The following is a 26,818-nucleotide window of genomic DNA, read 5'->3' on the forward strand; positions in this document are numbered from 1 at the left end:
CTTCTATTCAGAAATGAGATGCACTATCTCTGAACGCCAATTTAACAATTGGCTTTCACACCTTTGAGACGCCTGGGATCTTAAAGCAGACAAAAATCCTCTTCACCTTTTAACCTTACATGTTTATAAAAAAAGCAAGCATCGGAATTTCGAGTTTGTAACAGGTGCATGCAGTGAATGAACATTTATAGCTGGGTGCAAACTCAGCAGAGTATTGGATAGAATACTGCTGTACTATTTAAAAAGAAGGGATTGAATTTTCAACGGGTAGTCTTTGGTTTCTTTATGTATTACTCACAGTAAATTCCTGGAGGGATTCAGTGGAACTTTATACTTTGTTTAAAAAAAAGTGATCTTGAAACTCTGAAATGGCCTTCGAGATGATGACAACTTTGAGACATTTGAATCAATTCATTCATTTTAAAAAAATCACTGGGGGAAGAATAATTTGTCTTTTTCTAAGGCAGTGAGGGTTGGTGGTATAGCACAAATCTACCCTGTTTTTAATTCCAGTTACCACAGATTGGGAGTAAATGCTAATTTTAATTACTTGAATTTTATTTTTAAATGATTTAACAATTGGAAAATGAAATGACTTAGTTGTTAGCACACTCACCTCTTAATCAGAAGGCTGTGGGTTTAAGCTTCATGTTGGGACTTTGAACTCGAAGTCTAAACTGGCACTCCAATGCAGTGTTGGTGGTGAGCTGCATTGTTGAAGATGTTGCCTTCAGATGAGATGTTAAACCAAGTCCCCGTCTGCCTTTCAGGTGGGCGTTAAAGATCCCATGGAATTATTCGAAAAGAAAAGAACGTTTTCCCGGTGTCCTGGCTGACAATCTCCTGAATACAACTAGTCATTTACTTCATAGTTATTTATTATTATGATATTAATAATAATCCTTGCATTTGATATAGTCTTACCACGGCATTCCGACGACTCAAAGCACTTCACAGGATATACTGTTAAGTGGTTTGACTGTGTATTTTGTAGGTAAAACGGGACATTGCTGTGCAGACAACTGGCTGTTGCATATGCTTACAGATACACAAGATTCTTAATTACTTTGAGGCACTTTGAGATATTCCAATGATGATGGCGCAAATCAAAAGCAAGGATTATTATTATGAAAATGTCAACTGTATGAATCCTAAGTGAAATATATTTGGGTAACCTCATTCCAACTTTTAGTAGATGTGAAACTATAACACAATATTGCTGACATTTTATTGTTGGCAATCTCATGCAGAGAGATGCAAAAGTTACAAAGTGGTGAAGGAAGAATTGAAGGATTAAGACAATGTCTCTGCATTCAAGTTGTTAACAATAAAGCAATTTGTACTTTGGCTAGGGTTGAGAAAGCCGTGCATGTTTGCATATTAAATGTAGATGAGCTGTAACTAAACGAGTTGCTCTCACCTAGAAACAATTTTTATACTAAACGTTGCTCCATTTTACATTCAAAAAAGAAGAAGTGAATAAGAAGAGTTTGGTGTTTTGCTTTGTGTTGTGATAATAAGTGGATTAAATGTGAAATACTAAAACAATTTATTGCAAATTGATAGATACTATATGGTGTGGGGCTTCTTACCACCCCACTGGGAAGACTAATTTTGTTCTTAACTAGTGCCACATAATCAAGATCTAATGGCAGCGTGATAATGGGAGAATGCTATTGTCACAAATATGAAATCTGTGTGAAGGGGAAAAGTTCATGTGACTAATGGCTTGAGTTAGTATATCTGACTCAGTGGATCCAGATCAAAGGCTCTTCACATCATGCCATATCATTCAGGAAACATCAACAGTCTTTTAATTAATCCAATCTGCAGAGCATCAAACCACCCTCGTTTTCACATGTTAAGTGAATAGACATTTCAAATCCAATAAATGTCGGTTAGCAGGAGACAGTATTGAGAAATGTCAATTACCGACCCGATTTTAATGAACTATACCTTCTTTGAAGTCTGGTCTGAGATTCAAAGAGATATTTTGTGGATTTATTTGACCAAAATCTCTCAGTTCCTCAGTTGATCTGTAACTTGGTTTGGGTTATGTATGTGTAATACAATGCAATTTACATTTACATAGCACCTTCCTTGCCAGGCTGTGATTGGCAGCACCCCTTCCCACTTGCTGGATAGTTCAAGGGAAGATGTGTGCTTCCCCTGGAATATCTGAGCACCAACAAAAATCTGGGAACTAAGAGTAATGTGACTTTTTTGCCCTGTCAGGCATCATTCAGGTGGAGAAAGAGTATTTCTCCTAATATTGTACACATGGTTTGCTTTCACAGTGCAGCCTGAAACCATTCCACCTCTAGGCTGCTGTCCCCCCCCTCCCCGCCCAAGTGGTAGCACTTTGGCATTGATGAAGGTGATTATCTACCTTGATGGTTACTTCGAGCACTAAAAAACACCACAGTACTAGCTTAAGGGAAGGCCACAATTCCAAGCACCATGGGTCTTGCATACAAGTTGGGGATTACAGGATCAGGCAAGGTGAAGTGAGTTCCTGGAGGAAAATGGATGCTTACAAAATCCAAATGTTGACTACGTAAGAGATGCTGGGGTATATTTAGTCATTCTCCAAGTCCAACATACGACAGGATAGCGAAAACCAAAGGGATCACCAACCATCCATCAGCCACCAAGCAACCCCACACATTTTGAAGCCATTCTCCACTTCCTCATGAGATGCATTGCAAAATATCTAATTAATAGGGCCACCGCATCCAAAAATATGATGTGTGATGTTGTTCAAAGATTTCAAAGAATTACCCTTTGTACTGAAATGGAGGCGCTGATCTTGTCTCGAAATCCCCAGTCTAAAAAAGGACTTTTGTGAGTTGAAGGAGTAACTTCTTTCAAGATTGTCATGTTCTAGTGAATCTGAAGATGTGTAACTAAAGTGCAGTCCATTGTAATTTATTATAAAAAAGGTATTTGTTTCCTACCTTGCCACTGGCTAAACATTATCCGTTTTGTTTTATCTTGTTCCTCAGGTTTAGTTGGACAGGATTTATATGCTCAGGAAACAGATGAGAGAACATCTCTGGCCTCCTTTTCATACTATAGATCTGTTGCTTTGCTAGATTTTCTCGGGGGGAAAACAGAATTTGAATTGGGAATCTTTAAGAATGCAAAGTTTGTGTTTGTTGTATCTTCTGATGTTTGGAGCAGCTGTTAAGGACAGATAAATTCACAGCAGATGTTCTTGGTGGATTTTGGCCTGAAAATTGACTGAGTGAAAGAGATAACATTCCGTACCATTTACCCGTTAGCATTGAGTGTCTCCGGCAGCACAAGGCAGGCTACAGATTAGACTGGGCATTGAGCACTAACTGGCTAAAGGTTTTGAAGTGATGAATCGCCCCTTGGGAGACGTGCAAAGTATTTTTACCTTGCCGTTCCAGAACTTCTCGCATTATTTTTCTATTGCAACCTGAAAGGACATCAGCTTATAGCCAATGTGTCGCACATCAATGTAATTCTGCAATTCATTCACAGGCACCAAGACTGAAGCTAAAAGCATCCTACAAAAGGTCAAATTGATACCAGTGCAAAATCTTATAAATTTTTCTATCACTCCTGCCTAATGCTTTTTGCTCTACACTAACTCAGTGCTGTTTTTTATTCCCTGAAATTACAATAGACTCATTTGAAAAGCAGGTTGATGCTCTGATTGGAGGACAGTAGGGTGTGTATCCCCCTCCTGCTCCCTCCCTTCCCTCCCCTCACCCTGACCATTTTCCCCCCTGCTCGGGTCCCGACCCAACTGTCCAGCACCCTGGGACGTCCTCCCGACATGAAAGGCGCTCTATAAATGAAATCTTGTTGTATCTTGTTGTTGTATTCTGGAGGGCTGAGATCACATGGGTTGAAGGGTCTTCTTCATCCGAACCTTATGAATCTTCTGATTTGGGATGTTAGAAATTTACTTGAAATCATGTTTGCTTCAATTCTATATTTCCATATTTTACAAGATCTGGCCCATTTTTGTCAACAGAAATTTCACTGATATGACAGGAATTCCCTAGGATCCAGGAAAATGCCTAAAAATTTTCTCTGCAAAACAACAAAATTACATTTATATTGTGCTGTTCACATTGGAAGGAGGTCCCAAGGCACTGGACAGTTAAGGGTTTGCACCCGAGCTGGGGGTTGGAATCAAGAGTGGTGGAGGGAGGGAGGTAGGGGAGGTGGGAGATTGGATGAAAGCATGGTCAAAGAGGAATGTCTTGAGTCAGGTATTGAAGGAGGCAAACGATGGGCGAGGTAGAGGGATTCAAGAATGGAGATCCAGAGAGTGGGAACAGAAAAGAGCTGAAAGCCAGTCATTTTCTCTTTCCTTTCTCCTCTCCCCACCTAACTCTTTCATACACACACAGAGCCATCACCATTCAGGATCGATTTGCTTTTGGCAGATACGAACACTGTAATTTGTGAACCACTGGGGCTAAATTGCATCGATTCAGAATGAGATTCCTTATTAGAATTATAAAGTTGTGAACGGGTATTGCTTACAGTAACCAGATGTTAAATTTTCGGGTCTGTAGATACCTGGCTTATCCCTCTTTTCCTGCTTGAACAGTAGTGTACATTGGCAGTCCTCCAGGCTTCTGTCACAACTTTCATGTCCAAGGAGTTTGAAAGATTGTGGTCAGAACCTTTGCTGTTTCCTCCCTGGCTTCCCTCTGCATTCCATCACCCTGGCCTGCAAATTTTCCACTTCCATTGGATTCTGTCAACTTTTTCAGAACCACTTCCTTTTTTGTAGTTATCCTTTCCAGTTGCTCTTGATTGTGTTGCAGTCTAACCCTTAGCATCCTGAATGTGAGAAAAACTCACTGTTAATGGTTGTCAATAGACTGGCTTATTTTGTACTTCATGGTGAAATGCTCTCATTAGTGAGTTGAAGATTTTGGTCACCATTAGCTAGAAATGGAAAAACATATATAGAGAATGAAAAATGGGCTGCATAGTAAGTTATTTTCATTACAAAGTGAATTTCTGCTGTACTTGAAACACCTTGCTCCTCAGTAGTCTTCTCCAATTTAAACATTCCCAGCATCTGAAATCTCTCCACATATTTCAGATGTCCAGTCTCCCATATATCATCAGTTCACACAAAATAGCAATAACTAGCCGTTAAGGCATTCCAGTGTTGAAATCCAGAGCATATACATGTAAAATGGTTAATTGGTGATGATAACAATAATCCTTGTATTTGATATAGCACCTTTTACATTGGGACAACCTCAAAGTGCTTGACAGGATTTACTATAAAGTGCAATGACTGAATATTTTGTAGATGAACATGGCAGCCAATTTGTGCATCACAGTCAAGAAGATCTGCTAAGATCTCTGTTTGATTTTTTCCATTTTCTGATTTCATTTGGTCTTACATGTGTGGGTTCTGAGCTATAGTAGGAAGAATCAAAAAAAAATGTTACCCCAGTAATTTATCAGCTATTCATTCTGACAATTTACAAGGAGGCAGCTTACAAAGAGGCTCAGATAATCTCTATGTTCCTAACATTATAATTGTACTCTATCTGAGGTAACAATGGTCTGTTAATTGTAAATTTTCGGAAAACTCTAGGATAACTGGCAAAAACCCAAAGAAGCAAAATACACAGATCAAAAAGGTTGCAGAGTCTCTTCTTGATAACTGGTTTGCCAGATCTTAAAGCAAATAAATTCCCACTACCGCTAACTTTATTCAGAGCTCTTACTCCTCAAAGTTTTATTTCACTTGTCTCGCTAATTATTCTATCAGCAAAATTATAGTAAACACAACAATGAATTACTCTGCCATTGTGCAAGAGCACTTCGCAATCAATAGCTGCTGAGTGTTGGGCAAAAGCAGATTTCTCTCTTTTTATTCTCTTCCTTCGAGACCTTTGTCTTCATTCTTACTTTTCTCTGATGCACTGTGCACATCTTTGTTGTCCTGAGCAATTAGGTCATTCAGAGTCGCTGAGTTCAGTTACAGCTTTGAATACCAACAATGAAAGAAGCATCTCCTCCCATCCTGAGTTACACAATACTGAAGCAATTTGTGAATTGAGGTGGATTTTATTTTGAGCAGAGATAAAATCACTTTTTTTAAAAAATCTTCCATTCTCATTCCAATTAATTGGAAACTAATGAAACTTGTGTCCGGCAGATATATATGTGTCAGACGGCACTGCAACACAAACCACAGCCTCTACTGTGTGATGTGAGAGACTGTTCTGCACGGCTGTTCAATCCTCTTTTTGCAGCTTGCAGGATGTGAACATGATTTCTGTTTTGCGGCAAAACTCATGATGAAATCTACATCTAATGTCTGTTTGTAAGCTAATTGGTCACGGACACGCACCAGAGGATCTTTACACCAATGTGATTAACACAACAGGATTTAATTTGTTATACTTTTATGGCTACAAATTAGTTTTTACACAAATACTGCACACAATTGGTATTTCCTATAGATGATACTGAAACACAGTCTTGTGGATTCTGAGGACAAGATCCATTAAAAGTTCAGTATTAGACTTCAGTTTCTCATGGTTAGGATTTTACTTATGTTGTGAATTTAAATAATATTATAAAAAGGACTCTAAGCCCCAAATAGACAAGAGTCCTACTTGTTACCAAAACTAAAAGAAAATTAAGCTCCCATGACAGTACAACAACAAACTACATTTTTATAGTGTCTTTCACGTCGGGACGATGTTGCAAGGCGCTGGATAATCAGTGTTTTGGATCATAGCTGGTGGTTGGGATTGGGGAGGGTGGGGGGCAGGGGGGCAAGGAGGCTGATCGAAGACACAGTCGAAGACAAGGGTCTTGAGACAGGTCTTGAAGGAGGCAAGGGGAGGCGCTAGGCAGAGGGACTGTGGGATGGAGTTCCAGAGAGTGGGGCAGAGTGCATGAAGGCCCGCCCACCAGTAGTGGGGCAGGCGAGGCAGGGGACATGAAGCAGGCCAGAGCCCACTGAGCAGAGGGAGCGAACAGTGTGGTAGGGGGTTAGGATGTTGGAGAGGTAGGGGGGAGCAAGACCGTGGAGGGCTTTGGATGTGAGGAGCAGGATCTTGAACTGTATCCTCTGTGTGATGGGCAGCCAGTGGAGTTGGGTGAGGATGGGGGTGATAGGGTCACAAAGCCTGGTGCAGGAGAGGACATGGGCTGCAGAGTTTTGGATGATCTGCAGCCTATGGAGGGAGGAACTGGGGAGGCCAACAAGCAAGGAGTTTGCACAGTTCAGCCTGGATGTTATGAATGCACTTATGAGGGTTTCGGCAGCCTGCGGTGTGAGACAGTGTCGGAGCATGGCGATATTGAGGGGGTGAAAGAAGGTAAAGCGGGTCATGGTACGTATGTAAAATAGAAAGTATAGTTGAGGGTCAAACAAGATGCCAAGGTTTCGGACTGGCTCAGTAAGGTGAAATGTGCATCCATGGATGGTGATGCTGTCAGCACTTCAGGTATGGAGGCGCTGGGGAGGGGCAATCAGGAAAGCATCGGTCTTACTGATGTTCAACTGAAGAAAATTAGCTCTCATTCAGAGCTTGATGTCTGACAACAGTGGTCCTGGAATCGAGGGTGGAGGCAGAGAGATAGAAATGGGTGTCATCTGCATACATGTAGACTTTGACCGCATGTGTACAGATGATGTCACCAAGAGGGAGCCTAGAGATATTGAAGAGGAGGGGACCAAGGACAGAGCCCTGAGGAACACCGCACAAGACAGTGCGGGGGCTAGAGGAGAAACCATTTATGGAGATAAAGTGGAGACGGTGTGAGAGGTAGGATTTGAACCTTTCAAGGACAGAACCATGAAGGTTGAGGTGAGAGCAGAGGCGTGGAGGAGGATAGAGTGGTCAACAATATCAAGGCGGTATCGATGACGAGGAGGCAGAGAAGCCTTGGTCGCAGATGGACAGAATGTCATTTGTCACTTTGCCTGGGGCTGTTTCTGTGCTGTGGGCAGCACGGAAACCTGATTGGAGGGGTTTGTGAAGGGAGTGGCGGGAGAGGAAATAGCGAAGCTGGGAAGCAACAACTCTTTCCAGGACCTTGGAAAGGAAAGGGAGGTTGAAGATGAGGTGGTTGTTTGAGAGAAGGCATGGGTCCATGGAGTATTTTTTTAAAGATAGGAGTGATGACAGACATTTTTAAAGGGTGGGAACCAATTGAAAGGGAGAGGCTTATGATTTCTGCGAGTAGAGGGGCAAGGAGGTGGAGCTGGGAGGTAAGGAGAGGGGTAGGGATGGGGTCGATGGAGCAGATGGTCAATTTCATGATGGTTATAGTGGTGGTGAGAGAGGAGTGGGAGACAGGTTCGAAGGTGAAGGGAGGGATGGGTAGGGGCCGGTTTCTGAGGGGGAGATGGGGAGGGGATAGTAGATGAAAGAGCTGAGGCAACGGAGCAGATCCCCTCAACTTTGGTTTTGAGTAAGTCCAGCATCGCCTCGCAGTTGGCGTTGGAGGGAGCGCCCTGAGCTCTGAGACGCTACCCTGTGTGGAGGGTGCTATAAGTGCCAGTTGTTGTCGAGAGGATGGGCAAGGCATGAGGGAGTGGGCGGAGGAGCCGGTTGGTGATGGAGCAAAGGAGCCTGGAGTTGTCCTTGGTCTCGAAGATTCTCTTGGACACGAAGGACAATTTAGCAGAAGCAAATACAGAGCAGTAAGATTTGATAAGGTCCAGCCAGATCTGCTGATGGACCATTAAATTGAATTTGAGCTCGGTGGTTCAGCACCACACACCTGTGCCTTAAGGGAGTGGAGGTGGCTGGTGTACCAGTGTGACAGGACAGTGAGTTTAAGGTTATATAGGACTGAGTCATTCAGCTTATGTTGAATCCTTGGATTTTACTGAGTTGGTTGATTTCACTGAGCAATTTATTTAACTTTCCCCAGCTTTGTCAGCCTGGCTCCGTGGATAATTCTCTCGATTCTGAATCAAAAGGTTCTAGGATCAAGCTTCACATAGAGACTTTGGATTCATAGTGTATGCTAACACCCCAAAAGTGATCCCAAAGATTCCCAGGCACTCTTCAAAAAGAGAAAGGGGCTTCTCTTTCTGTTATGGTTAACAATCTTCCAGATAAATTGAACATTCACTTCATGGCTGTTTATGGGATCTGCTTTGTACAAATTGGCCGCTGCGTTTGCCTAAACAATAGTCATTGCCTGTGAAACACTTTGGAATGAGAGTATTGCTATACAACAACTCCTACTGGAAAGGATATAGGTATGACAGGTGAAGCCAGGATTGGCCATGATCCTCTTCATGGTTAAACAACTTTCTGAGCTTGGAATTGAACATTGGTCACGTGGGATTTAATGCTGGAGAGAGGGTAGATGCTATGGATCCACGAGACGGATCCAATCTTGTGGAGCGGAGGAAATGAAGATGCAATAAACTAAAACACTTATTTTATTCTTATCCTATACTTTAAAGGCAATTTCTGCTTCACACAAAACACAAATATTGACTTGGAGATTTGAGTGCACATGAAGTCAGGCTATGATTTGTTTTTAATAATTAAATCACACAAATCTGTAGTATTCTATTTAAAAAGTAATTTATAATCTTCACATCAAATGTGGCATTAAACATCAATAACAAATGTAACATTTTAATAAGAAAAAAATACTATAAGAGAGAGGTATCAGATATTATGTTGTTTATCATAAACACATGCATAAAAGAGGGACTAAGTGACAGAGAATTATCAAATTTGGTTGAGATGCCTTGGTTTGAGTCCAGTTTCTGTTCAAATACACACGTTTCCATGTTTTAGGTGAGATGCATGGAACTCTCAATCTGGTTTTGATACTGTTAAGCATGGTAATGGGTTTCTATATGTGTCAGACACCCTGCTGACTAAAAATCATACTCCTTGCTGATTGCAAGGGTTCGCTCTTGGCCACCATAAGGCAATTCTTAGTGGGCATTAGCTCACAGCATAAAAATAGTGTTACATTTTCATCAATTAGCAATTTCACTCAGAGAGGCCAAAAAATAGAAATGTGGGAACTGTAAAATATCACATTGATGCATTTGGGGTTAAGGCACACATTGGTCTGGAGGTGGAAAATGGCTATTCATAGGCGAGCATACAAAGAGGTCCTCTGATAGTGTAATTAGGGAGCTCAACAAGGCCATCACACTAAGCAACAGCGCATGAGAGAGAAGATTGTTGATCATCCAAAAGATGTAGCTGGGCTACACTCAAAGTGTACATGCAGCAGAATCATTTTCACTGGCCAGCCAGGCCTCTGATGCATGTGAAACCCATCACCATGCTTAAGAGTATCTTATTATTATTAATATTATTATTAAGAGTATCTAAACCAGACTCAGGGATTCCAGATGTGTCCTAAATTTTTCACAATTCTGCACAATCTTACATTTTAAGAGAAAATAGTCTGATAGGCGAAGGCTAGGAGGAATTTCTGGCCTCTTGATTTGATGCACACACACGCATACATATAAAGTAACTTCTCTTGATTAGTTCAAGTGGGTATCTATTTCTTTGCAGAATGTCTCTGCCATGCTTGAGATTTTCCTCAAACTGTCAGAGTTGCCTCTCCGAGCAGTAATAGTTCTGTCTGTCAGAGACTTGAAGACTCCTGTCTTTACTTTAATTGTGGTTGGAGATGAAATGCAAATAGGAGTCGGGTGTAATTGGGTTTCGTACAGACTTCAATTGCATGTACTTACCTGCTCTTAGAGTAACCATGGCATCAAGAAAGGGAAGCAGCCAATTTTCCCTCCAGTTTCATGAAACGTTTTATGGATGGGTAGATGTCTGCACTTCTGCTAGAATTAAATGTCTCCACACATAATTGAATATAATTTATCTGGTGAAGCAATGTGGGTAGGTACAGAGAAAATGATGGAATAAAAGGCCGTAAAAAGACTACATTTGGAAAGTTGTTTTAATATAAATTTAGAGCAGTATTAATGTGTTATTAATTTTAGTCTTAATTATAAAATGGTTTACTGATCATTTCTCCCTTATTATCCAGTGAACAAAACACAGGAAAGAGGTAAAGCAATATTGTTTAAATGTGTTTTATTCTCTAACAGTTCTGTCATTGAGCTCCAGAATAGTGCTTAAAGTGGTTATCTCAAAATTGAACCCGACTTTACAGTAAAATTTACATTCACTGCTGTTCTGGTGAGACTTTTGTTTAAAAGAGAGCATCCGAGAACTGCAATTTCAATTCTACACTAAACAAACTACACTCATTGTTTGTGGTTTGTGAAAGGTGCCGTGGACCTCTGTTATCATGTGAATGTGTGCACACACCTCTACGCCCCCTACACACACAAACAATGAGTGACCTGAATGGAGACAAGATAAGTGTGTTTTGAAAGGAGCCTACACAGCTTTCAGCAATGTAATCAAAAGTGGACAAGTAATAAAAGAAGCCAATTCCAATCTGTGCTACCAACCTATAAGCTGTGTCCGTAATTCCATACAACACAAGATCAGAATTGATCAATCACCTTCAGAAAGAAATCCTAGATTTCAGTACCGCTGGACTTATCATACCCCTCAAGGGTATCAAGAACACTAAGTTTTGTAGGTGTTGCACTTTAGAGAACATTTTCTGTTGCAACAGATTCCCATACAATCCTGTTAGCAGACCTTTGCTTCTATAGTCCAGACACTGTACTGTGCTTCTACTTTCACTCCCGTAGCTTTACATTGCTCACTCAGGAAAATCTAAAACACACTCAGACCTTAGAGTAACTAACAAGAGAACGTTTGTCTGTTACTCCTGTTATCACTTGATGAATAAACATGAATTATGGAGGGGTGGAACCGTGTGCAGAGTATAAACACTGGCATGGACTAGTTGGGTCAAATGGTCTGTTTCCATGCTGTAACATTATATGTAATTCTCTGAGACGCTACCCTGCATGGAAGGCGCTATATAAGTGCAAGTTGTTGTTGTAATTCTCTATAGAGATGTGTGCCAGAGCTTAACAATTGCTCTGCTTGCTGCCCAGTCTCCCAGAGGGTAATTATTACAATATGGACCAATGCTTTGCAGACTGAAATAATTGTGTTTTATATTCAATTAGGGTTGTGACAAGAAAACAAAAATTACACAGTGCACTATTTGGATGGAAATACAAAACAATACACCCCTAATGGGTTCAATTAGCCATCTGAACAGCTGGTTCTTGCCTCTGATACTAGGTCCAATAAGTTGTAGTTTTCTCTGAATGGGTTAGTGGGTTCAGCTCTCAAAGCGAATGTCTTTTCTGTTCAGTTTGGGTATGGCAATGTTGAATTTGTCTATGGTCCCTGTTGCACATACCACAAGTTGTCTGGACCCTTCACTCTGTCACCAAGAGAATTTTGCTAATAGCAATAGCAATTTATATTATATAGCGCCCTCATGAGGTGTAGCATCCCAGAGCACTTGACAGTGGAGTCCTGTAGCTCAGTGGTTAGAGCACTCGCTTTGCAAGTGAGAGACCTGAGTTCAATTCCAGGCAGCGCGAAACCTTGGGCAAGTTTCCTTACTCCACACGCCTGATAATAATCCCTCCAAAAACAATAATAAATTGGTAATTTTCAATCTACGACTGTTTGTGGGACATTGCTGTGTGCAATTGGCTGCTGCATTCGCCCACAAATATACAATCAATTCACTTTACAGTGTGTTCTGTGAAACGCTTTGGGACGTCCTCCCGACGTGAAAAGCGCTATATCAAATGCAAGGAAATGCAAGGACAGTGGCGGAGCATTACACTGAGCTGGGGAGGTGATCAAAGGCACGGTCAAAGAGGAAGGTCTTCAGGCACGACCTGAAGGTGGGGCCAATCAGAGAGCTAGAGGGAGAGTGTTCCAGAGTGACAAGCAGGAGGCCGGAGCGAGTCCAGTGGAGGCAGCAGGTAATGGGCTGGCGGGTAAGCAGGTTGGAGAGGTAGGGATGCACCAGGGCATGAAGGAATTTGAAGATAAATGTGAGGATCTTGAAATTGTTCTGGTGAATAACCACATTGTTAAACATGGATAGGTGATAAAAGCCACACTTTGTGACCACACTTCTTTCTTGAGAATCCAGGACCCAAAGATTTGGTGTTAAATTGTATAGGATTTCACTGAAGACTCACCAGCCCCTCCTCAATACCCCCCCAAAAAAAACAACCAACAACTTGTACACTCATAACATAGAATAGGTAGATTGCAAAGGACCAAACTTGATATAAAATGCAACTGATCTGCATTGTTTTTAAACTGAATATCCACTTCTCACAGTTAAAGGATAAATAATGAAAGGTATAGATGCATCCCATCATCAGGTGAGAACAAACTATCAGTGAACAGTAAATAAGAAAACTAAGATTGCAAATTATTGTATGTCAGTGTTCAACTCAACTCTGTTTCTTCCAGCAAAATGCACACATATCAGGGGATTATTTTCTTTTCCATAAAGCTACAGTCCTGAAGCAACCAAATTGACCCTTTTCTTCAAAACAACAATTTTATGTTTTCCAGCACCTTACACATCAGGAGGATGTACCAAAGCGCTTCACATAGCTGATGTAGGAGACCAAGCTGTTGTGGGGGGTGAGGTGGGGAGCTGCGGAGAAGAGGGGAAGGTGATCAAAAAATAAATTTTTTGTTCCCTTGCAAAGATTGAGGCTTTCAATCTGGAACAGTAGGATTTAGAATATATCAAAGATTTCTACAGGGTTTGATAGCTGCTGGCTTAAGTGCTCTGGCACAGTTTGTGCACCACCAAATAGATGGACTTCAGAACATTACAAACTCCATAAGCTCCAGGGCAAGACATTGCTTTTCCTTCCAATGAAAATCATGATAGAAGCCAATCTGATACTGGAGATTTGCTGCATTAATGTCCAAAATCAGATTTAGCAAATAGGCTGCACTGCACTGCAGGCAAGTCCAGGATATCGGAGATGATCCAAGCAATTCAAGCAAGTTGTCATTAGTGAAGCATCAAATTAGCTTGCTGGTTTGAAGCTCTGTTTAGGAATAGGAAGCAGATGGTGACAAACGCAAAAATATCTGTCTGGAGATGGCGTGAGGGGACAGTGATAAGTCTGAGATCTGTTCTGCGCCCTTTTTGGCTCATATTATTCGAGAGACATTTGAAGAAGACTTTCAATACTTCCTGTAAATGATGTCTGTAAACTCTACGTAGCCAGTTGTCTAATATAAGGACAATATAATAAGCAAACTTTCATACAGATCCGGGATGCTCAAGAAAATGGGCCAACAAGAGGTAGAGGATTTTAATGTAGATACATTTGAAGTGCAAACTTTTCTAACAAGAAACTGAAACTATGTACAAAATGAAGGGTTGTCCATTTGTTGGGTAGAGAAGGAAAAGGACTTGACTCTAATTATTATCATTGACTAAAAATTTGAGATTAATGTAAAACCTGGTTTTATTTCAAGGATTTTGGATTACAAATCAAAATAAATCCAAATATTTCAAGAATCCTTAATACAGTACCTAAAATATTTAAAGACCTTAAAGTGCTAAAAATACAGGTAAACCCCATTATACATAGTAACAACGTAACACCTTGTAGCAACATAGATTTCCTTATACTGAAATTGAGTTGTGGCCCCTGACATTTTCTTACTCCAAAATCAAAATTGCACCTTCTAAATCTCATGATCATGGAAACATGGCTAACTTCTGGGTTTTCAAGTCACCGCTGATGTCATTTCCTGCATGCTATACATGCATATCCAGGAAGCAGGGCTAACACCACTACCTGTGAATGGCACATGTGCATTATGTAAAGGTGCCATTCTTAGTTTTCTGATATAGCAGCATATATGAAATGATATTAGTGACACTCCCTCTGCTTGCATGCTATGTACAGGAACTGGCACGAGTGATGTCCTGACTATCCAAAAGTTGACCACTTAATCATGTTTCTTTATAAAGGCCTGAGCCATCAGACCCAAATGAGAATAGGGGTCACCCTGTAATTTCTGTGAAGTTTTGTGACTGTGTATTTGTAGGCAGAATCAACAGCTGTTATGCACACAGCGAGGTCCCACAAGTAGCCATGAAGTGAATGATCAATTTATCTGGAGGATAATGGGCCAGAACAACAGGCAGGATTCCCCTTCTCTTTTCAAATAGTGCAATGGAATCTTTAATATCTACCTGAAAAACAGAAAGATGCAACCTCAGTATAACATCACATGAGATGTTATATTTAGTGAGGTGAGGAACCCATTATCCAGTCTTTAAAATACTTAAGAGATGAGACACAGGTGATTTAGATTGTTTAAGAGCCCCAAACAAGATTCAATCCTGGCCACAGACATGAGTGGCAACCTGACAACATGGAAGCTAGTCAAGTTTTTGAATAAGTAGTCAGAAAGTAGATACTGGAAACGAGATATACAATACAATTTACATTTGTATAGCACAATTCAGCTGGACATTGCTGGCTGGGAATCTGAGCTGGTGGTGGGAGCCAAGGGGAAAGATGACTGAAAGTGTAGTCTTGAGGTGGACCTTGAACAAGGTGAGGAAGGGAGTAAGTAAGTTGGAGGGACCCCAGGACAGAGCTCCACAGAGCAATGGCTGAAAGCCTGCTAATTGTGGGATGAATAGGGTCGGGGAAATGAAGCAGGCCTATGCTTCTGGTAGTGACTACACAGTAGACTTTCATTCAGCTGCAGTGTGTTTTAATCGTGCATGAAGCACTGCTGATGCCGTGGCCTGCACACGTCTACTATGAGCAGGAAGAGTTGTTGGTGTAACTCCATGCTGCATGCAAATTGACTACTGCTTTTGCCCACAAAATCCTACAAGGATCAAAAGCTTTTCTCATTCCTTGCCTTTTTGGGTTGCCAAATTTCTAATTCTATGCTACACCCACCATTAAGAGTAACCAACATGAGACAGCTGGTAAATTGCAAAGATGAACGAGCACAAATCAGAACAGATGCATGAGTGAGGAAGACAATTACAAAAGACGACTGATTTCATTTCATTGGTCTTTTTCCAAAGTTTCAAGGCAACGTGCCAATTCTTGACTTCTTGGATCTGCCCCAAATCAATACAATTACCAGGGAATTATACTACACCATTTATTTTCTGCCTTCATATATTATAAAAGGACATATTCTATACCTTTGTTGTCTAACAATTATCTTTTTGTCATTGAGCTGGATAAATGAGACTCGGAATCAGATATTTTATATGCAACTCTGCCTCCTTGTTGTATAATCAGATCATGACATAGTTTAGTAGAAGCTAGCTTCTCTTTGAGAGGTGCAATTTTGATTGTGCATCCATGCAATAAAGGTAGTGCAAACCAGCAAGGATGAAACAAGGTTTCAGTATGAACCTCAGAAATACACCAACTCAAGTTTCATTGCCTTGCTTCTTAAGGACCTGAGCAAACTAAAGAGAAAGTTTGAAATATGATGCTAAGATGGGTACACGGCCTATACTTATTGAGCAACAGTGGTAAGGACACACAGCGGGAACAGAGGAAGTTTTACAAACTGGAAGGATGACACAGATCTAAAGTACACAGTATTTTACACAACTACCAGAGCGAGCAGCAAAAATGGCATTGAGTTCCTGCTGAAAGGCACATGCTAGCCATGGCAAGGTGCTTCTCCTTGGCATCCAGCTTCAAACTCCAGGTTCCTCACAAAATGTTCTTCAATGATGATTTCATACTGTGCCACAGGGGACAACAACAATAACAACAAATTACATTTGTATAACACCTTTCGTGTCGGGAGAGCAACCCAAGGCCCTGGACAGTCAGGAATTTGGACCCGAGCTGGGGGTTCATGATGTGGAGGACAGGTGTAGGAGGATGGTTGAAGGCGCGATCAAAGTGGAGGGTCCTGAGACGTGCTTTGAAGGAGGCAAAGGAGGGAGCAAAGTGAAGGGACTGTGGGATGAAGTTTCAAGAGTTGGGGCAGAGAGGCTGAAGACCTGATTGCCGATGGTGGGGCACTGGAGCAGGCCGGAGACTACTGAGCAGACAGGTTGATATGGGGTTAGCAGGTCACAGAGGTAGGAAGGAGCAAGGCCTTCAAGAGCTTTAAAGGCAAGGATGGGAATTTTGAACTCTATCTTCTTGGGGGATGGGGAGTCAGTGGAGTCAGGTGAAGGAGGTCGAGGAGGATGAGGAGCCGAGGGAGCCCTGGTCACATATCACCAGGGCTGTTTCTGTGCTGTGGGCAGCATAGAAACCCAATTGGAGGGGTTTGTACAGGGAGTGGCAGGACAAGAAGGAGTGAAGCTGGGAAGCAACAACTCTTTCAAGGACCTTGGAAAGGAAAGGGAGGTTGGAGATGGAGCGGTAGTTAGTGATGATGGTGAGATAGGAGGAGATGAAGTTCGAAGGTGTGGAAGGCAGGATAGATAGGGGCTGGATTGTGAAGGGTAGATGGGGAGGGGGTAGAAGTTGGAAGGGTAGAGGCAGCTGAGAAGATTCTCTTGATTTTGGTCCCCGGGAAGTCCAGGAACTCCTCGCAGTTGGGGTTGGAGGAGAGGATGGGTGAGGCATGAGAAGGTGGGCAGAGGAACTGGTTAGTGGTGGAGAAAAGGAGTCGAGGTTTGTCCTTGGCCTCCAAGATTATCTTGGAATAGAAGGACGATTTAGCGGATGCTAGGGCCGAGCATAAGTTTCAATATGGTCCAGTCAGATCTGTCTATGGACCATTAAGTTAGATTTGAGCCAGCACATGTGCCTTGAGCGAATAGAGTGGCTGGTGTACCAAGGCCTGTACTTAGATGACTGAATGACCCAACTGTGCAGCGCCTTGGGACGTCCTCCTGACGTGAAAGGCGCTTTATAAATGGAATCTTGTTGTTGTTGTTGTTGTTGTTGAATGAGGAGAGTGCACTCTCAGAAGGAACCAAGAGTGTAGCCCAGTGTTTCACTTGGTTACATCTGATGGTAAACTTGGAGAAGTCTCAGGTTCAATTATCAGAAAAGTATTGCTTACAGCGGATAGATTACAGACTAAAACGGAACTAGTTTCCATATCAGACAGATACATCTGTGATACTGAAGACAGTTAGCAATAGCCAAAGAATACCTCAGAAAGCTGGAGATAATGGAAAAACCTGCCTCTGTTACTGTTATAATGGTAAAACCTAATACAAGGACTATTGGCATATGGGCAACCTAAATTATTTGTCATATCTGAACCTCTAAGCGTAAAATCTACATTGGCCTGAATATACCTGTGCCAGATAGTTGCCCAGGATGGTTGAGTGGGTTTACAATTATATCAGATGGTTGAATAACTGTCTGGCATAAGTAAGAGAAGAAATATGCAACATGAACTCCAAGTGTTTCCTGAGCAGATTGTTGACAATATTATTATGTCTTCACTGCCTGTCAAAATAATACCAGCAATTCAATCATTAGCTTAACTTTGTTTGCATCATTTTCAAGCTACTTCCATTTCCTTTGCAAGCTGCCTTCTACTAAACTAATTACTATACTGGCCCAGCCAGCTCACTGGGTGATATGAGTTAGATATTGTGTCCAGCTTCCTCTTTCTATTTCAGAGGTCAACCACTTATCCTGATTGCTCTGACCTAGATTGTGTAGCTGAAGCTACATTTCATGACACTATGAGGCAGCATATTAGCCAGGTGATATGCAACAAGGGCTGCCTGTTACAGACAACAATAACAGCTTGTACTATATAGCGCCCTCCACCCAGGGTAGCGTCTTAGAGCACTTAACAGTGGCGGAGCCTGACTCCAAGCCAGGGGGAGGTGAGAAGTGGCTGTAAGTACGATCGAGGAGGAAAGTTTTCAGGTGGGACCTGAAAGAGAGGAGAGAGGGGGCAAGGCAGAGAGATTGAGGGAGAGTGTTCCAGAGTTTGGGGCATGCTGGCTGAAAGCATGACCTCCGATGGTGGGGTGAAGAGTGTGAGGGACGAGCAGGAGGCCGGTTCCAGTCTAGCGGAGGTGCCAAGTGGTGGATTGTTGAGTGAGGAGATCGGAGAGGTAGGGAGGTGCCAGGGAGTGGATGGATTTGAAGTCAATCTGTTTGGTGATGGGGAGCCAGTGGAGCCTGGTACCGAGTTTGGTCTGGGTCAATATGAGGACAGCAGAGTATTGAATGAGCTGGATATTGTGAATAGTGGAGCTGGGGAGACTGGCAAGGAGTGCGTTGGAGTAATCCAAGTGGGTAACAAACGCATACACAAGGGTTCTGGCTGCATTTGGGGTAAGGTACGGTCGCAGGCAGGCAATGTGGCAGAGGTGGAAGAAAACGGTCCTGGTCAGAGTTTGCAAGTTTATTGCAACAAAATACATTTTCATGAGCACTAATATTTAGATCTTAACATTCATTTCCTTTCTATAATATGTTTCAGGGAGATTGTAGCTTGTTTTTGTTCAGCTTTTGTTTTTTCCCCCTATAGCTTATTTCAATCATCTAAATGGAAGTGACATGAGATAGGCTGTTGTAGCTCTCTTTGTGTAGCCCTCAGGGAATAAAACATGTTTAAAAAACATGGACTTCTTTTGAAGGCCATACTTTTAAAAAGGTTTTTGTAATAACGATGCACATAAAGTGAGTGAAGTGCATCAAGATATCGCGGATCTCTGCAGAGCTGGAATTGAATGTGAAATGACAGGTAACATTTGCTCTAGTAGAAAGAGTTTTATTGGTTTGTTTTGCACTCGCACGAGGTGATTTAATTGAGCACCCCATCCCAGCCCCATCATGTGATAAATTAGGTTTAAGCTGCAAATTGGGATTTTTAACTCATGTAAGTTGACATTCTAGTGCAATGCTGCTGTGCACGGCATTGCTGGGAGGTGCTATCCTTCGGAGGAGATGTTAAACTAAAGCCCTGTCTGCTGGTTCAGATGGCTGTTCAAGAGCTCATGGTGTTATTGGAAAAGAGAAATGGAGTTTCTCCCATTGTCCTGACTAACAATCCACCAAATATAACTGGACATTAATTTCATGGCTGTTTTTGCAACATTGCTGTACGCAAATTGGACACCATATTTACCCACAAAATACACAGTCTACCCTTCACAGCAAATTCCTATGAACCTCTTTGAGATGTCTAGACAATGTGATAAGGCACTATATCCAGAAGAGTATTCAACAACAACAACAACAAATTAAACTTGTATAGTGACCTTCACATTGTATATCTGTCAACGTTGAATCTGTTAACTGTGACCAAGTGTTTTATTTAATTTTAATTGTATGAGTACACTGTACTTTACTATTATCCAGCTATCCTTCAAACCATTCATTTGTGCCGTGACCCATTCTTCCTTTCCCCACCTCCGCAATATTGCCCACCTCCACCACTGTCTCTCACCACAGGCCGCCAAGACACAGATCCATGTTTTCATCACATCCCGGCTTGGCTACACCAATTGTCTGCTCGCTGAACTTCCCAACTTATCCCTCCATAAGCTGCAGCTTATTCAGAACTCTGCAGCTCGTTTCTTCTCCCACACCAGGCTCTGTGAACCAATCACCCGGTTCTTGCCCCACTTTACTGCCTCCCCATCACTCACCTTCAAAGCCCCCCACTGTTTTGCTCCCCCATACTTCTTCGACCTCCTAACCCCATATCAGCCTGTCCGCTCCCTTCCGCCTGGCAGACACCAGCCTGCTTCAGGTCTCCTACACTTCCCGCCCCATCATTGGTGGTTGGGCATTCAGCATCTCTGCCCCCACATTGTGGAACTCTATCCTGCAATCCCTCCGCCTCAACCCCTCTTGCTTCCTTCAAGTCCCATTTAAACACCTTCCTCTTTGACCATGCCTCCCACCCCCATTCCCACTGCCCTCCAACCCTCCTGACCCCAACTCTCAGCTCGGGTCCAAAAAGTCCTAACTGTCCAGACCCTGAGACGTCTTTTCAACGTGAAGGGCGCTATACAAGTGTAATTTGTTGTTGTTGTTGATTATGCTTCTGGATAAATTATTGTGTTGAGTTCTACTTAATGTGAGACACAAAAAAAATTAGGCTCTTCCTATTTTGCACGAAGATTGTTGGACAGTGAAACCTTCCTTTAATTTATTCTACAGTGGCACTGTTCAGGGAATGTTATAATCTTTAGATTTGATAACCACTTTTCACGTCAAAGGATAGATCAGGATTTATTGTACAATGTAATGATTGTGCATTTTGTGAACAACAAGAGCGGTGGCATGGTGGACTAATGTACTGGCATGTTGAACAATGGGTGGAAGATTACAAATTACAATGGTGAGGCTCCAATTTCAGTGAGAGCAATACAAAGATGTTTAACGTGGGAAAGGTGCTCCAGAATTATAGAAGAGAAAATATGAAAGGAAATTGATGAATTATCTACTTGTGCTATGAATCAGAAATATTTAGCAGTCCAGTGGAAAGGGAGAATATTGGACAAGTAACAATAAAATGATATAACTGAGCATCAAGTTGAGAGGGAAGGGTCACAAACCATGGAATAGTTTTAAAAAGGCCTTCACAATAGTATTAAATAATGCTATTATGAAAGGATGACAAAGGAACTGATTAACATACAATAGGAGGAATTGTTAGATGTTAAATTTACTCAATAATGGTAGAATGGAGCATTTCAAAACAGTTATAAACTTCTGGTGTGAGGCAATCATGGTCTGTAAAATAACACTAGGCTCGGTATCAAACAAAAGGGAAGGTTACAAGACTGAAGACAATCAAGATCACAACAAAACAATGAAAGAAAACCAATAAAATAATAAATAGGAAGTATGAAAATAAATGTGCATGTGGTACAAGAATATCACAAAAGAGGTAGTAGAACAGGAGGTGGATCCATATAAAGATGTGGTTATGACCATGCTACAACAACAACAACTTGGATTTATATAGCGCCCTCCATGCTGGACGGCGTCTCAGAGTACTTTACAGTAACGGATCCCGGGGCCGAGCCAGTGGGAGGGGGAGTAAGGTGACCAAAGGTGCGGTCGAAAAGAAAGGTCTTTAGCAGAGACCTGAAAATGGGAAGGGAGGGAACGAGACAAAGGGAGTGAGGAAGGCAGTTCCAGAGCATAGTGGCTGAAGACACGGCAACCAAGGGTGGAGCGGAGGACTCGGGGGACGAGGAGGAGGCCAGACCCGGAGGAACGAAGGCAACGGGTACTAGAAGTTAAGAACACGGGAGAACTGTTTCGGCTGTCACAGTGGAGACGAATACGAAATCAGAGATACAGGGTAAACTGGAATGGAAATTGTACGGATTATTAAAACAATACTATTGCAATGAATATAATTTTGGAACTGAAGGTAGATAAATCTCCACGCCTGATGTTTCTGAACCCAGGGTATTATAGGAAATAGACAAGGAAATTGGAAATGCATTTGTTATCATCTTTCAAAGCTTTCTGGACTCAGGTTTAATATCAAAAGAAGCAAAGGAAGAAAATATGATGGCATTATTCAAGAAGTGAAGAAGGGACACGCCAATGGTGGTGAGGATACAGGAGCGTTCCACAAGGATCAGAACTACATCAAGTATGATAACATAACTGCCCTTTCGACCAACATAGACTCAATACTTCAGATGTACTACCACCAAAAGGTCTAACCAATGGTTACAGAATAGCAGTCTGAATTTCCTGTAAGTGAAAAATAATTGAAATCTCCACACTGTACAGGTCTCCCACAAATAGCCACTGTGCAGGTGCACGTATGCACTCAATTCACTTTAGATCAAGGGAAATAATAATAATTGCATTAGATAAATCGCCTTATCACATCTCAGCTCCTTTTAATCCTGCAAGCTAAAGCCTAATAGGTAGCATGGTCCTAGCTGGTCAAGCAGTGATATCAATGGCAAGCTATGCAGTTTTAGCTGGTAGGAGTCCAGCAGTACCCTGATCCACACACTTGCCAACCTACGCCTAATACTTTCTCTAATTAGGGAAGCAGGATGCATCCCTTCAGGCATTCCATTCCCAAATTCTTCTCTGGAATTTCCATGTGTAGGTGGGATGCATGGAAATCGCAGTTTGGTTTAGATGGTGGATGATCATTGTTTTTTTATCTGGGTGATTGTTGGCCAGGACACTGGGAGAATTATGCCATGTATCTTTCTTGTCCAGCAGAACAAGCAGACGAGACCTCAGTTTTTCATGTATCACACCATAGAACAGCACCTCTGGCCATACAGTACACTGCAGGCAGCATATTATAACAACAACTTGCATTGATATAGTGCCCTTCACTTCAATATAAATAATTCATAATAGAATATCAGGCCAGATCATGAGAGTTCAAAGACCTGACATGGAGCTCACAACCTTCGGATCCAGAGCCAAAAGTGCCTCCAATGAGTCAGGCTGCTACCTGCAAAGTGCTAAATGCTTATAAAAGCATGAGATGAACAGGAACGTGGACAGAAATGAACTTGCAAACGTCTGATCAAATTTGAAGTTGGCTCTTGCCTTAAGGCCAAAATGTAGAATTACTGTGTCGGTAAATTAGTGTGGAAAGGTTGTATAATTGGCTGTTAGGAACAGTGATTCACCATCACAGATTGGTATAATTGATTAATAGACTAGTGTTGCTCCTTTAACTACAGGATCGTTCTGTGTCAGATCCCCTGAATACCAAATACTGCAGCGCAATTATATTGACTGGATGACAGAAATATTCTTTAGTCCTTCAAGTCGCAAATAATAGCAAGAAGTATATTTCAGCCATATTAAGGCACTGCATGAGAATTCATTAAACCGTCTATGTGAATACACTGTATTTACTGTATGTAAACCGTTGGCTCTCTATCCTTCAGAGGATCCTGAACTGGATCCTCTGGGCCTCACCTACAACGCCCTCCATGGCCTCGTCCCACCCTACATCTGCGATCCCCTAACCCCCTACCAACCCGCCCGTTCCCTCCGCTCAGCCGGCTCTGGCCTGCTCCACGTCCCCCGACCCACCCACCCTACCATTGGCGGGAGAGCCTTCAGCTACTCTGCCCCCAACCTCTGGAATTCAATCCCCCAGTCACTCCGCCTCGCTCCCTCCTTAGCCTCCTTCAAGTCCTGCCTCAAGACCCTCCTCTTCAACCATGCCATCAGCTACCCCCCTTCCCCTCCCTTCCCCCCCAACCCCAGCTCGGGTCTGAAATGCTGTATTCTCTCCAGCACCTTGGGACGTGAAAGACACTATACAAATGTAATCTTGTTGTTGTTGAATGTTTTGTTGTTCTGTAAATGCCTCTGCTTTCACTACAGCAAACAAATGAGCAATTCAAAGTGCAAGTCTTGACAAATTGATGATGCTCTAATTATTTCTGGTCATTATCAATAACTTCATATTTCCAATACTTGGGTTGTTCTTGTCCACAGGAAATATCTGTGCTGATTTTCTTACTAACTTACTGACAAGCCATTTTCTTTGTTCAAAGGTCTCAGGATAGAGCTCATTCCGCTGAATTGCAAAGCTGCAGACTCAGGGTAACGTAATTTTTTTTTGCTTATTTTCTTGTTCTGAATTATAATTACCAAGTAGACAACAAAGTGCTTATTCAGGCTGTTAAAACTTTCGCACGTCAGAAGTGAACTTATGTTTGGTTACCAGCCAGATACCTTTTTCCAGTATTAATTTGCCATAATTGCTTGCTATGTGTTATCTGCCTGTGTGCAAATGTCACTTGACTATGGCTATTTTTGCATCCAGTGTGGTTTAAAAAGGCTGACTCTGACTTACACAAGGAATTAACCTGAATCTGCTGCCTTGATTTAACATACAGCAGATTGAGGAGAATAATGCAATGTTTTTAATTGAACATCTTCAGCAGTAAAAATGGTCATGTTTCCTTCCGATCACAGAGGATTGAAAAGCAACATGCCCATTATATCATGTGTCCCACCTTACACCAATGTACGTTCTAGCTAAAAGGCTTATCTGGTAGAGTCTATAGCCAGACAGGGTTTGACTATCGACTGAGTGCCTGTAGTATAAATGGAAGAAATCACCTGACTGCTGAGATGCCCTTAGCCTAGAAGCCTACAAGAACAAGGGTTACATTGGATCACTTGGTAATATATACTCGTTTGACCATACAGGTCAAGAAGACTGAACAACTCTGCCGAGAGCCATGAGAAAGAGTTGTACTTTCTAGCTTTTAAAGTGAAGACCACACGCATTATGTAATATAACCAGCCGTGAGGAATCTGCTTCTAATCCTGGGGATCAGCTGGGATTTATAAATCAATTGAACTTGTTTGCCTGACATCCAATGAATCCCTTAGCTACAACCTTGTAATATTCAGTGATTCCCTACTTAATTCTCAATTCACAGCATTTTGCATCGGGCAGGTCTGTGCTAAAATCTCCTCCAACTAGATAGCTATTTGCTCTTACATATATAATGTGTTTAAAAATAGAAGTGGCATTTGTTACAGGTTTTTTAATTTGATACAGGCTGTTGGTAAGATAAAGGTTTTCCTTTTATTTTGGTCTCAGGAGCGAGGAGGGAGAAGTAATTAATCTGTGCAATAAGTCTCTGATGATCTGACCGACCAATCTACTGTTACATTTTCATTTGCACTTGAATTTCTGAAAAGAGAGAGAGGGATGAAGCTGACAAAACTACATCGACGGTACAACGCAGTGTACATTTTGCAGACATAATAACCCTGTTACACGGTACTATGATGTACCAAATGCGGTACACATTTTGTTTCTGGCATGCAGCATACACTCTCAGGAGGCCTCACAATCTTCGGGCAACCAAACAGGCCATCTTACTGTGCAAGCAGCTCAGAGACAACAACAACAATAACAAGATTACATTTGTATAGCGTCTTTCATGTCGGGAGGACGTGCAACAGTGTACAATAGTGTACAGCATTTCAGACCCGAGCTGGGGTCAGGGGGGAGAAGGGAGGGGAGGGGAAGGGGGTTGACCGATGGCATGGTCGAAGAGGAGGGTCTTGAGGCAGGACTTGAAGGAAGCTAAGGAGGGGGCGAGGCGGAGTGATTGGGGGACGGAGTTCCAAAGGTTGGGGGCAGAGTGGCTGAAGGCTCTCCTGCCAATGGTAGGGCGATTGGGTCGGGGGACGTAGAGCAGGCCGGAGCCGGCTGAGCGGAGGGAGCGGGCGGGTTGGTAGGGGATTAGGAAGTCGCAGAGGTAGGGTGGGGCGAGGCCATGGAGGGCTTTGTAGGTGAGGACCAGGATTTTGAACTGGATCCTCTGAAGGATAGGAAGCCAATGGAGTTGGGTGAGAATGGGGGAGATGGGGTCACAGTTTGGTGCAGGAGAGGTCACGGGCTGCAGAGTTCTGGATTATCTGCAGCCTGTGGAGGGAAGAGTTGGTAAGACCGACAAGCAGGGCTTGACCCTGACTTGGACATGGCACTGGCAACCACACTGTACCACCACCTATTGTAACCCAGGGTCTCGTTTTGTGGACCCAAGGTACTACTTTGAAAGATCCTGTTTGCTATGAAACGTATGTACTGGCATCTCAGCCCACCAACACTGGCTAAAATCTGGCCTCCTTGTCGTATCTCTCCTATTTCCCATTGAGCACAGGCTCCCATTCTTTTGCTCTCTGTGTAAAGCTCTTTGAAATATTCTCTTAGGTGGAAGTGCTTCACAAGTGCAACTTATGATTGGTGTTGTTAAAGGCTCGCTGACTAGTTCTAATGCCAATATATCTACATAGCCCATTATTATGAATGGATTGGAGTATCATGGACAATAGGTCATGTATAAGGATGGTGTGAGAATTGCAAATTTCCACGAAGGAGATAAAAAGAAAGTGTGGAATGAGAAAGTGTCATTCCTCCAGTCAACC

General features: G+C 42.3%; 1 long non-coding RNA gene across 1 annotated transcript in view; it reads left to right on the forward strand.

Moving 5' to 3' along the window:
- LOC121849785 overlaps nucleotides 1–24,465 on the forward strand; it is a 211,549-nt gene extending 187,084 nt beyond the window's left edge. Inside the window, exon 3 of the long non-coding RNA XR_006085344.1 lies at nucleotides 24,421–24,465. This is a non-coding gene — a long non-coding RNA (uncharacterized LOC121849785). The remainder of the gene's footprint in view (nucleotides 1–24,420) is intronic.
- The last annotated feature ends 2,353 nt before the right edge of the window (nucleotides 24,466–26,818 follow it).

The sequence above is a fragment of the Callorhinchus milii genome, unplaced genomic scaffold (assembly GCF_018977255.1).
Source record: "Callorhinchus milii isolate IMCB2004 unplaced genomic scaffold, IMCB_Cmil_1.0 Scaffold1, whole genome shotgun sequence".
In the NCBI taxonomy this organism is placed as follows: Eukaryota; Metazoa; Chordata; class Chondrichthyes; order Chimaeriformes; family Callorhinchidae; genus Callorhinchus; species Callorhinchus milii.